Here is a 14,170-nt window from a genome sequence, read left to right on the forward strand (position 1 = left end):
GTGGCAACAGCACAACACAACCTTAGAACTTTCATCACATCGTCCCGGTGTCAATGCAGGCATGAACCCACTATCGAGCATAAGTACTCCCTCTTGGAGTTACAAGCATCTACTTGGCCAGAGCATCTACTAGTAACGGAAAGCATGCAAGATCATAAACAACACGTAGATATAACTTTGATAATCAACATAACAAGTATTCTCTATTCATCGGATCCCAACAAACGCAACATATAGAATTACAGATAGATGATCTTGATCATGTTAGGCAGCTCACAAGATCCGACAATGATAGCACAATGGGGAGAAGACAACCATCTAGCTACTGCTATGGACCCATAGTCCAGGGGTAGACTACTCACACATCACACCGGAGGCGACCATGGCGGCGTAGAGTCCTCCGGGAGATGATTCCCCTCTCCGGCAGGGTGCCGGAGGCGATCTCCTGGATCCCCCGAGATGGGATCGGCGTTGGCGGCGTCTCTGGAAGGTTTTCCGTATCGTGGCTCTCGGTACTGGGGGTTTCGTCACGGAGGCTATTTGTAGGCGGAAGGGCAGGTCCGGCCCTAGGGTGTGGCCCCCTCGTGGCCCCTCTTCGTCTCTCCTTCGGACTTCTGGAAGCTTCGTGGAAAAATAGGCCCCTGGGCTTTGATTTCGTCCAATTCCGAGAATATTTCCTTACTAGGATTTCTGAAACCAAAAACAGCAGAAAACTTGACAATCGGCACTTCGGCATCTTGTTAATAGGTTAGTTCCAGAAAATGCACAAATATGACATAAAGTGTGCATAAAACATGTAGATAACATCAATAATGTGGCATGGAACATAAGAAATTATCGATACGTCGGAGACGTATCACCCCTCGGCTCCCCCTTTTGGCTCACTTCGTCTTCTGGAAAAATAGGATTTTTCGTATAATTTCCGTCAACTGTTGATCTTCCGAAATATTGCATTCTGACGGTGCTTTTTCCAGCAGAATCCTGGCTCCGGTGCTCGATCCTCCAATAATCATGAAACATGCAAAATAGATGAAATAACATAAGTATTATCCCCAAATATGAAATATATCAATGAATAATAGCAAATTATGATATAAAATAGTGATGCAAATTGGACGTATCAACTCCCCCCAAGCTTAGACTTCGCTTGTCCCCAAGCGAAACTGAACTCGGTAAACATGACCACATGTTTATGGAGTGAAGAGTCGATAAATAAAATACGGACAAGAAGCATCATATTCATTCACACAAGACATTCTAGTAAACATCTTCCTCATATAATTCAACTTGAAACAAGTATAAGGTAATCACAAATGAAGGTGCATAAGAAATCATAATTGGTGATGGCAAACTCTGTTCTTGGTCAGAGTTCTTGGTCAGAGAACAATTAACAGGTTATACTTATCTTACCGAGCAGCGCTCTCATGTTAAGGTTTATATGGCACAACTTGCATACTCAATCATAATAATCTCCTCATGATCATTGATAACTTGCAAAGCTATATTCATTTAGATAAAACTTGTACTAAACAAGGAAGAATAAAAGACATGATGAAGCAAATCACAACATAATGGTTTGATCACAACTACTCAAATGCTTGCTTGAGATGGAAGGAAATAGGTTTACTGACTCAACATAAAGTAAAAGATAGGCCCTTCGCAGAGGGAAGCAGGGATTAAATCATGTGCTAGAGCTTTTTCAGTTTTGAAATCATATAAAGAGAATGAAAATAACATTTTGAGAGGTGTTTGTTGTTGTCAACGACTGGTAGCGGGTACTCTAACCCCCTTGCCAGACAAACCTTCAAAGAGCGGCTCCCATTTTATTTTTGTGTGGCACTCCTTCCAACCTTTCTTTCACAAACCATGGCTAACCGAATCCTCGGGTGCCTGCCAACAATCTCATACCATGAAGGAGTGCCTTTTTATTTTAGTTTTATTATGATGACACTCCCCCCAACCTTTGCTTACACAAGCCATGGCTAACCGAATCCTTCGGATGCCGTCCATCAATCACATACCATGGAGGAGTGTCTATTTAGGTTAATTAATTTGGGACTGGGAATCCCATTGCCAGCTCTTTTTGCAAAATTATTGGATAAGTGGATGAAGCCACTAGTCCATTGGTGAAAGTCGCCCAACAAGATTGAAAGATAAAACACCACATACTTCCTCATGAGCTATAAAACATTGACACAAATAAGAAATAGTAAATTTTGAATTATTTAAAGGTAGCACACGAAGTATTTACTTGGAATGGCAGGAAATACCATGTAGTAGGTAGTTATGGTGGACACATATGACATAGGTTTGGGTTAAGGTTTGGATGCACGAGAAGTATTCCCTCTCAGTACAGGTCTTTGGCTAGCAAGGTTAATTAGCAAGCATAAGAGTCGAGGGAAACAAACAAATATACATGTGATAGAAACAATCATGCATCTTCCTTGCAAGCACAAACAGTTTTAACTTCAGAATAATAAGCTATGAGCTAACACGAAAGAAAGATAATGAAACAACTACATGTATTTCTCTTTTCTACTTAGACCTCAAAGTGTTGTTGCTATTGACCAATGCTAAGTTTGCCAAAACCAAATAGATCTATTAAATGCTCCCAAAGTGATACCAATACTAAAATCAAGATCAATCATATAATAGAGATTGCAAACTAAAATAAGATGTGCAACATGTAAATGATAAGACTTCTCATTAATATTCCATAACGATAACTCACACCAAGGGATACATAGACAACCAACTAAAGGGGAGATACTTCCACACTGCAACCTATCTTATATGATAACTTCCCTACTCATGATATGACACTACTTGACAGTAAAAAGTAAAAGGTAGTGATGATGTGATACCGCGACACTCCCCCAAGCTTGGAACAAACCAAGGGGATGCCAATACCGATGATGAATTACTCCTTCGGCGATGTTGGTGATGAATTCCCGTCATCAGACTTCCAAGGAAGAGGCTCTCCATCAACAAACGACATCTTGGTCTCGGGAATCCTGAAACTAGCAGCATGGCTTATGTGTTTAAACCTGTTTTCATACTCACGATTCGATTACGAACGTCATAGAGTTGAGCTTGGAGTTTGTTGGTGGTGTCGTGAAGTGAGAGGATGTCGCCCCATAGCTTTGCAGTTTCCTTCTCGTGTTCAGCAATGAGTTCAGACACAATCTTGTGGAAGATATCCACCTCACGCTCAGCCATCTTCTTGTATTTGAAGACCTCCTGTTCTAGCTTCTCCATCCTGTCTTCCAAGCTTCCTTCTCCTTTAGGACCCTGGACATCCTTGATCTGCAGTTCTCCCTCAACGAGCAGCAACTCCTTGGGGTGCATCCTCAGATCCTCCATGTACAAGTTGTCAACATCCTTGCAGGAGCTGTCCTTCGGAGTTTCCGACGAGGACATGATGGCTCTAGATCCGAAGCAAATCCTGGCAGAAACAGCTCGAAACAAAACACGTCGAGAAAACGATATACGGACCTCCAGGGGTCCGGGGGATTATATAGCAGGAATTTGTATGTAATAAGGAAAGTACCAGGTCGAACCAGAGTCGGAAAGAGGCGTCGAGGCGGCCAGCTCATAGGGCGGCGCGGGCCAAGGCCTGGCCGCGCCGGCCTATGGGGGCACGCCCTCGTGCGTCTCCTCCACTCCGTTTTGATCTCGTAATTTTTCATATTTTCCAAAAATAGCAAAAATATTGTTCGGAAAGTAAATTGCGAACTTTTCATTACCAGTACTGTTACCTATTCAAAGTCGAGTTCTGGCGGACTGTCAATTCGACCTTTGATGAAGGCCTCCGGTGTTTCCACTCGAATAACATCAACATCTACATTGTAAGAATCACCTGAGATATAATGCTTGAGTCTTTGTCCATTCACCACTTGTGTGGCATTGCCTTGGAGAGAGCTAATTTTGATTGCTCCTGAACGATACACCTCCTCAACAACATATGGTCCTTCCCATTTCGAGTGCAGTTTCCCTGCAAAGAATCTGAGACGAGACCGATACAATAGGAATTTATCCCCAATATTAAATTCTCCTTTGATAATCCTTCTATCATGCCATTTTTTAACTTTCTCTTTAAAGAGTTTAGCATTTTCATAAGCTTCACTTCTCCATTCATCTAGAGAACTCAATTGCAGCAACCTCTTATTACCGGCAAGTTTAGGATCTTTATTTAATTCTCTAACAGCCCAATAAGCTTTGTGCTCTAGTTCTAAAGGTAAATAACAAGCTTTCCCATAAACCATTTTATAAGGTGACATTCCCATGTGATTTTTATAAGCAGTTCTATAAGCCCATAGTGCATCCTTCAATTTACTAGCCCAATTCTTTCTAGTTTTATTAACAGTCTTTTCCAAGATAGATTTAATCTCTCTATTTGATAATTCTACTTGCCCACTAGTTTGAGGATGATAAGCGGAAGCAATTCTATGATTAATACCATATTTAGCAAGAGTTTTTCTAAAACCACCATGAATAAAATGGGAACCTCCATCAGTCATAATATATCTAGGAACTCCAAATCTAGGAAAAATAATATCTAAAAGCATTCTTAAAGAGGTCTCACCATCAGCACTTTTTGTAGGTATGGCTTCCACCCATTTAGTAACATAATTAACAGCAACAAGTATATGAGTGTTACCTTCTGAAGAGGGAAAAGGTCCCATGAAGTCAAATCCCCAACAATCGAACGGTTCAATAACAAGAGTATAATTCATAGGCATTTCATTGCGTCTGGAGATATTACCAACCCTTTGACACTCATCACAAGATAAAATAAACTTCCTTGCATCTTTGAAGAGAGTTGGCCAATAAAAACCTGATTGTAGAACCTTTTGCGCGGTTCTATCTCCGGCGTGATGTCCTCCATAAGCACTACCATGACATTTACTCAATATCTCTTGTTGTTCATATTCGGGAACACATCTTCGCAGAATACCATCCACTCCTTCTTTATATAAGTGTGGGTCATCCCAGAAATAATGCCTCAAGTCATAAAAGAATTTCCTCCTTTGCTGAGCTGAAAAGGTTGGAGGCAAGTACTTGGAAACAATAAAGTTAGCATAATCAGCATACCAAGGACTGTCTCGCGAGCTCACCTTTATTACAGCCAATTGTTCATTTGGAAAACTATCATTAACAGGAACAGGATCATAAGCAATATTTTCCAATCTAGACAAATTATCAGCAACAGGATTATCAGCACCTTTCCTATCTACAATATGCAAATCAAATTCTTGCAACAGAAGTACCCATCTAATAAGCCTTGGCTTAGCATCTTTCTTTTGCATAAGGTATCTGATTGCAGCATGATCAGTATGAATTGTAACTTTTGAATCAACAATATAAGATCTAAACTTATCACAAGCAAAAACTACAGCTAACAATTCTTTTTCAGTAGTAGCATAATTTCTTTGAGCAGCATCAAGGGTTTTACTAGCATAATGAATAACATTCAATTTTTTATTTACTCGCTGTCCAAGAACAGCGCCTACAGCAAAATCACTAGCATCACAGATAATTTCAAATGGTAAGTTCCAATCAGGAGGTTCAACTATAGGAGCAGTTGTTAAGGCTTTCTTTAGAGTTTCAAAAGCTTCCTTACAATCATCATCAAAAACAAAAGGTACATCTTTTTGAAGAAGATTAGTAAGAGGCTTTGAAATCTTGGAGAAGTCTTTAATAAACCTCCTATAAAACCCAGCATGACCAAGAACACTACGAATACCTTTAACATCCCTAGGATAGGGCATCTTCTCAATTGCTTCAACTTTAGCTCTATCAACTTCAATACCTCTCTCGGAAATTTTATGTCCCAATACAATTCCTTCATTAACCATAAAGTGGCATTTCTCCCAATTAAGAACAAGGTTAGTTTCTTCACATCTCTGCAAAACTTTATCAAGGTTCCGCAAGCAATTATCAAAAGAATTCCCATAGACAGAAAAATCATCTATGAATACCTCTACAATACTCTCGCAAAAGCCATGAAAAATAGCAGACATGCATCTTTGAAAAGTAGCAGGAGCATTACATAAACCAAAAGGCATACGTCTATAAGCATAAGTTCCATAGGGACAAGTGAAAGTGGTTTTCTCTTGATCTTTAGTTTTAACAGCAATTTGTGAAAATCCAGAATAACCATCAAGAAAGCAAAAGTGAGTATTCTTAGATAACCTTTCTAACATTTGATCAATAAAAGGCAAAGGGTAATGATCTTTTTTAGTAACCTTATTAACTTTTCGATAATCAATGCACATTCTATACCCTACAACTACTCTTTGAGGTATGAGCTCATCATTATCATTAGGCACAACAGTCATTCCTCCTTTCTTAGGAACACAATGCACAGGGCTAACCCATCTACTATCAGCAATAGGATATATAATACCAGCTTCAAGAAGTCTTAATACCTCATTTCTTACCACATCCTTCATCTTAGGAATTAGACGACAATGAGGTTCAACAACAGGCTTCGCACCATCTTCCATATTAATGGCGTGTTGGCAAATAGAGGGAGAAATCCCCTTCAAGTCATCAAGAGTGTAGCCAATAGCACCTCGGTGTTTCTTCAATATTTCCAATAACCTTTCTTCTTCAAACTCTGTAAGCTTAGAACTAATAATAACAGGATATATTTTCTTATCATCAATATGAGCATATTTAAGATTATCAGGCAACGGTTTTAAATCAAAGACAGGATCTTCCTTTGGTGGTGGTGTTGTACCCAGATCTTCCACCGGTAAATCATGCTTAAGAATAGGTTGACGAAGGAAAATTTCATCAAGCTCATCTCTTTCTTCCCTAAAAACTTCACTCTCGCTATTCTCCAAATGTTGCTGCAAGGGATTATTAGGAGCAAGAACAATAGATGCACACTGTTCAACTTTAAAATCATCATTAGGCGGATCAATTTTATAAGGAGTTTTGGCAAATTTAGAGAAGTTAAACTCATAAGATTCACCAGCAAATTTAGTCAAAATTTTCTCTTTCTTTCAATCTATAATAGCTCCACAAGTATTTAGAAAAGGTCTACCAAAAATGATAGGACAATATTTACTAGCAGCAGAACCAAGTACCAAAAAGTCAGCAGGATATTTAATCTTACCGCATAGAACTTCCACATCTCGAACAATACCAATTGGAGAAATAGTTTCTCTATTAGCCAGCCGAATAACCACATCAATATCTTCAAGTTCACAAGAACCAATTTCGTGCATAATCTCCGTGTAAAGCTCATAAGGAATAGCACTAATACTTGCACCAATATCACATAAACCATAATAACAATGATCACCAATTCTAACAGATAGCATAGGATCACTAGCTTTCTTAGACTTATTAGGATGTGAAACAATATTAGAAGCATCTTGACACGCGTACAGCACGCGACCGTTGGGAACCCCAAGTGGAAGGTGTGATGCGTACAGCAGTAAGTTTCCCTCAGTTAGAAACCAAGGTTTATCGAACCAGTAGGAGTCAAGAAGCACGTTGAAGGTTGATGGCGGCGAGATGTAGTGCGGCGCAACACCAGGGATTCCGGCGCCAACGTGGAACCTGCACAACACAAACCAAGTACTTTGCCCCAACGAAACAGCGAGGTTGTCAATCTCACCGGCTTGCTGTAACAAAGGATTAGATGTATAGTGTGGATGATGATTGTTTGCAGAAAACAGTAGAACAGTATTGCAGTAGATTGTATTTCAGTATAGAGAATTGGACCGGGGTCCACAGTTCACTAGAGGTGTCTCTCCCATAAGATAAACAGCATGTTGGGTGAACAAATTACAGTTGGGCAATTGACAAATAAAGAGGGCATGACCATGCACATACATATTATGATGAGTATTGTGAGATTTAATTGGGCATTACGACAAAGTACATAGACCGCTATCCAGCATGCATCTATGCCTAAAAAGTCCACCTTCAGGTTATCATCCGAACCCCCTCCAGTATTAAGTTGCTAACAACAGACAATTGCATTAAGTATTGCGCGTAATGTAATCAGTAACTACATCCTCGAACATAGCACCAATGTTTTATCCCTAGTGGCAACAACACATCCATAATCTTAGAGATTTGTCACTTCCCAGTTCACGGAGACATGAACCCACTATCGAGCATAAATACTCCCTCTTGGAGTTACAAGCATCTACTTGGCCAGAGCATCTACTAGTAACGGAGAGCATGCAAGATCATAAACAACACATAGACATGAATTGATAATCAACATAACAAGTATTCTCTATTCATCGGATCCCAACAAACGTAACATATAGAATTACAGATAGATGATCTTGATCATGTTCAGCAGCTCACAAAACCCGACAATTAAGCACAATGGGGAGAAGACAACCATCTAGCTACTGCTATGGACCCATAGTCCAGGGGTAGACTACTCACACATCACTCCGAAGGCGACCATGGCGGCGTAGAGTCCTCCGGGAGATGATTCCCCTCTCCGGCATGGTGCTGGAGGCGATCTCCTGAATCCCCCGAGATGGGATTGGCGGCGGCGGCGTCTCAGTAAGGTTTTCCGTATCGTGGCTCTCGGTACTGGGGGTTTCGCGACGGAGGCTATTTGTAGGCGGAAGGGCAGGTCAGGGGGCCACACGAGGGGCCCACACTACAGGTCGGCGCGGCCAGGGCTTGGGCCGCGCCGCCCTGTGGTTTGGCCACCTCGTGGCCCCACTTCGTCTCCTCTTCGGTCTTCTGGAAGCTTCGTGGCAAAATAGGACCCTGGGCGTTGATTTCGTCCAATTCCGAGAATATTTCTTTACTAGGATTTCTGAAACCAAAAACAGCGTAAAACAAAGAATCGGCACTTCGGCATCTTGTTAATAGGTTAGTTCCAGAAAATGCACGAATATGACATAAAGTGTGCATAAAACATGTAGATATCATCAATAATGTGGCATGGAACATAAGAAATTATCGATACGTCGGAGACGTATCAGCATCCCCAAGCTTAGTTCCTGCTCGTCCCGAGCAGGTAAACGATAAACAAAGATAATTTCTGGAGTGACATGCCATCATAACCTTGATCATACTATTTGTAAGCATATGTAGTGAATGCAGCGATCAAAACAATGTAAATGACATGAGTAAACAAGTGAATCATATAGCAAAGACTTTTCATGAATAGTACTTTCAAGACAAGCATCAATAAGTCTTGCATAAGAGTTAACTCATAAAGCAATAATTCATAGTAGAGGCATTGAAGCAACACATAGGAAGATTAAGTTTCAGCGGTTGCTTTGAACTTGTAACATGTATATCTCATGGATATTGTCAACATAGAGTAATATAATAAGTGCAATATGCAAGTATGTAGGAATCAATGCACAGTTCACACAAGTGTTTGCTTCTTGAGATGGAGAGAAATAGGTGAACTGACTCAACATAAAAGTAAAAGAATGGTCCTTCAAAGAGGAAAAGCATCGATTGCTATATTTGTGCTAGAGCTTTGATTTTGAAAACAAGAAACAATTTTGTCAACGGTAGTAATAAAGCATATGTATCATGTAAATTACATCTTACAAGTTGCAAGCCTCATGCATAGTATACTAATAGTGCCCGCACCTTGTCCTAATTAGCTTGGACTACCGGGATCATCGCAATGCACATGTTTTAACCAAGTGTCACAAAGGGGTACCTCTATGCCGCCTGTACAAAGGTCTAAGGATAAAGCTCGCATTGGATTTCTCGCTATTGATTATTCTCAACTTAGACATCCATACCGGGACAACATAGACAACAGATAATTGACCCCTCTTTCATGCATAAGCATGTAGCAACAATTAATTTTCTCATTTGAGATTGAGGATATTGTCCAAAACTGAAACTTCCACCATGGATCATGGCTTTAGTTAGCGGCCCAATGTTCTTCTCTAACAATATGCATGCTCTAACCATAAGGTGGTAGATCTCCCTTACTTCAGACAAGACGAACATGCATAGCAACTCACATGATATTCAACAAAGAGTAGTTGATGGCGTCCCCAGTGAACATGGTTATCGCTCAACAAGCAACTTAATAAGAGATAAAGTGCATAAGTACATATTCAATACCACAATAGTTTTTAAGCTATTTGTCCCATGAGCTATATATTGTAAAGGTGGAGAATGGAATTTTAAAGGTAGCACTCAAGCAATTTACTTTGGAATGGAGGAGAAATACCATGTAGTAGGTAGGTATGGTGGACACAAGTGGCATAGTGGTTGGCTCAAGTATTTTGGATGCATGAGAAGTAATCCCTCTCGATACAAGGTTTAGGCTAGCAAGGCTATTTGAAACAAACACAAGGATGAAGCGGTGCAGCAAAACTCACATAAAAGACATATTGAAAACATTATAAGACTCTACACCGTCTTCCTTGTTGTTCAAACTCAATACTAGAAATTATCTAGACCTTAGAGAGACCAAATATGCAAACCAAATTTTAGCATGCTCTATGTATTTCTTCATTAATAGGTGCAAAGTATATGATGCAAGAGCTTAAACATCAGCACAACAATTGCCAAGTATCACATTATCCAAGACATTATAGCAATTACTACATGTATCATTTTCCAATTCCAACCATATAACAATTTAACGAAGAAGAAACTTCGCCATGAATACTATGAGTAAAGCCTAAGGACATACTTGTCCATATGCTACAGCGGAGCGTGTCTCTCTCCCACAAAGTGAATGCTAGGATCCATTTTATTCAAACAAAACAAAAACAAAAACAAACCGACGCTCCAAGAAAAGCACATAAGCTGTGATGGAATAAAAATATAGTTTCAGGGGATATATGCAGGGGTGAACCACCGGGGCATCCCCAAGCTTAGAGCTTTCACTCTCCTTGATCATGTTGTATCATCTCCCTCTCTTGATCCTTGAAAACTTCCTCCACACCAAACTTAGAACAACTCATTAGAGGGTTAGTGCACAATCAAAATATACATGTTCAGAGGTGACATAATCATTCTTAACACTTCTGAACATTGCACAAAGCTACTGAAAGTCAATGGAATCGAAATATCCATCGAACATAACAAAACAGGCAATGCGAAATAAAAGGCAGAATCTGTCAAAAACAGAACAGTTCGTATTGACGAATTTTATCGAGGCACCAGACTTGCTCAAATGAAAATGCTCAAATTGAATGAAAGTTGCGTACATATCTGAGTATCACTCACGTAAATTGGCATAATTTTCTGAGTTACCTACAGAGAATTTTGCCCAGATTTGTGACAGCAAAGAAATCTGTTTCTGCGCAGTAATCCAAATCTAGTATGAACTTTACTATCAACGACTTTACTTGGCACAATAAAACACTAAACTAAGATAAGGAGAGGTTGCTACAGTAGTAAAAAACTTCCAAGACACAAAATAAAAACAAAGTACTGTAGTAAAAACATGGGTTGTCTCCCATAAGCGCTTTTCTTTAACGCCTTTTAGCTAGGCGCAGAAAGTGTATATCAAGTATTATCAAGAGACGAAGTGTCAACATCATAATTTGTTCTAATAATAGAATCAAAAGGTAACTTCATTCTCTTTCTAGGGAAGTGTTCCATACCTTTCTTGAGATGAAATTGATATTTAATATTACCTTCCTTCATATCAATGATAGCACCAACAGTTCGAAGAAAAGGTCTTCCCAATATGATGGGACAAGATGCATTGCATTCAATATCCAAGACAACAAAATCAACGGGGACAAGGTTATTGTTAACGGTAATGCGAACATTATCAACTTTCACCAAAGGTTTCTTTGTAGAATGATCAGCAAGATTAACATCCAAATAACAATTTTTCAGCGGTGGCAAGTCAAGCATATTATAGATTTTCTTAGGCATAACAGAAATACTTGCACCAAGATCACATAAAGCATTACAATCAAAATCTTTAACCTTCATCTTAATGATGGGCTCCCAACCATCCTCTAGCTTTCTAGGAACAGAGGCTTCGCGCTCTAGTTTCTCTTCTCTAGCTTTTATGAGAGCATTTGTAATATGTTGCGTGAAAGCCAAATTTATAGCACTAGCATTAGGACTTTTAGCAAGTTTTTGTAAGAACTTTATAACTTCAGAGATGTGGCAATCATCAAAATTCAAACCATTATAATCTAAAGCAATGGGATCATTATCCCCAATGCTGGAAAAAAATTCAGCAGTTTTATCACAGGCAGCTTTATTGATTTTAGCAGTTTCAGGCAGTTTCTCGCGCTTTGCATTAGAAGTGGAAACATTGCTAACACCAATTCTTTTATTATTATTAGTAGGAGGTGCAGCAACATGTGTAGCATTAGCATTACTAGTGGTGGTAATAGTCCAAACTTTAGCTATATTCTCTTCTTTTTCATTTTCTTCTCTTTCCCACCTAGCACGCAATTCGGCCATCAATCTTATATTCTCATTAATTCTAACTTGGATGGCATTTGCTGTAGTAACAATTTTATTATGATGATTTTCATTAGGCATAACTTTCGATTTCAAAAGATCAACATCATGACAAGACTATCGACTTTAGAAGCAAGTATATCAATTTTCCCAAGCTTTTCTTCAACAAATTTGTTAAAAGCAGTTTGTGTACTAATAAATTCTTTAAGCATGGCTTCAAGTCCAGGGGGTGTGTTCCTATTATTGTTGAAAGAATTCCCATAAGAATTACCATAGCCGTTGCCATTATTATAAGGATATGGCCTATAGTTGTTACTAGAATTGTTCCGGTAAGCATTGTTGTTGAATTTATTATTTTTAATGAAGTTTACATCAACATGTTCTTCTTGTGCAACCAATGAAGCTAACGGAACATTATTAGGATCGACATTTGTCCTATCATTCACAAGCATAGACATAATAGCATCAATCTTATCACTCAAGGAAGAGGTTTCTTCGACAGAATTTACCTTCTTACCTTGTGGAGCTCTTTCCGTGTGCCATTCAGAGTAATTGATCATCATATTATCAAGAAGCTTTGTTGCTTCACCAAGAGTGATGGACATAAAGGTACCTCCAGCAGCTGAATCCAATAGGTTCCGCGAAGAAAAATTCAGTCCTGCATAAAATGTTTGGATGATCATCCAAGTAGTCAGTCCATGGGTTGGGAATTTTTAACCAGAGATTTCATTCTTTCCCATGCTTGTGCAACATGCTCAGTATCCAATTGTTTAAAATTCATTATGCTACTCCTCAAAGATATAATTTTAGCAGGGGGATAATATCTACCAATAATAGCATCCTTGCATTTAGTCCATGAATCAATACTATTCTTAGGCAGAGATAGCAACCAATCTTTAGCTCTTCCTCTTAATGAGAAAGGGAACAATTTTAATTTTATAATGTCACCATCTACATCTTTATATTTTTGCATTTCACACAATTCAACAAAATTATTAAGATGGGCAGCAGCATCATCAGAACTAACACCAGAAAATTGCTCTCGCATAACAAGATTCAGTAAAGCAGGTTTAATTTCAAAGAATTCTGCTGTAGTAGCAGGTGGAGCAATAGGTGTGCATAAGAAATCATTATTATTTGTGGTTGTGAAGTCACACAACTTAGTATTTTCAGGAGTACCCATTTTAGCAATAGTAAATAAAGCAAACCAGATGAAGTAAATGCAAGTAACTAATTTTTTTGTGTTTTTGATATAGCAAACAAGATAGCAAATAAAGTAAAACTAGCAACTAATTTTTTTTGTATTTTGATTTAGTGCAGCAAACAAAGTAGTAAATAAAACTAAGCAAGACAAAAACAAAGTAAAGAGATTGGGATGTGGAGAGTCCCCTTGCAGCGTGTCTTGATCTCCCCGGCAACGGCGCCAGAAATTTAGCTTGACACGCGTACAACACGCGACCGTTGGGAACCCCAAGTGGAAGGTGTGATGCGTACAGCAGTAAGTTTCCCTCAGTTAGAAACCAAGGTTTATAGAACCAGTAGGAGTCAAGAAGCACGTTGAAGGTTGATGGCGGCGAGATGTAGTGCGGCGCAACACCAGGGATTCCGGCGCCAACGTGGAACCTGCACAACACAAACCAAGTACTTTGCCCCAACGAAACAATGAGGTTGTCAATCTCACCGCTTGCTGTAACAAAGGATTAGATGTATAGTGTGGATGATGATTGTTTGCAGAAAACAGTAGAACAAGATTGCAAAGAGA

The sequence above is a fragment of the Lolium perenne genome, chromosome 3 (assembly GCF_019359855.2).
Source record: "Lolium perenne isolate Kyuss_39 chromosome 3, Kyuss_2.0, whole genome shotgun sequence".
NCBI lineage: Eukaryota > Viridiplantae > Streptophyta > Magnoliopsida > Poales > Poaceae > Lolium > Lolium perenne.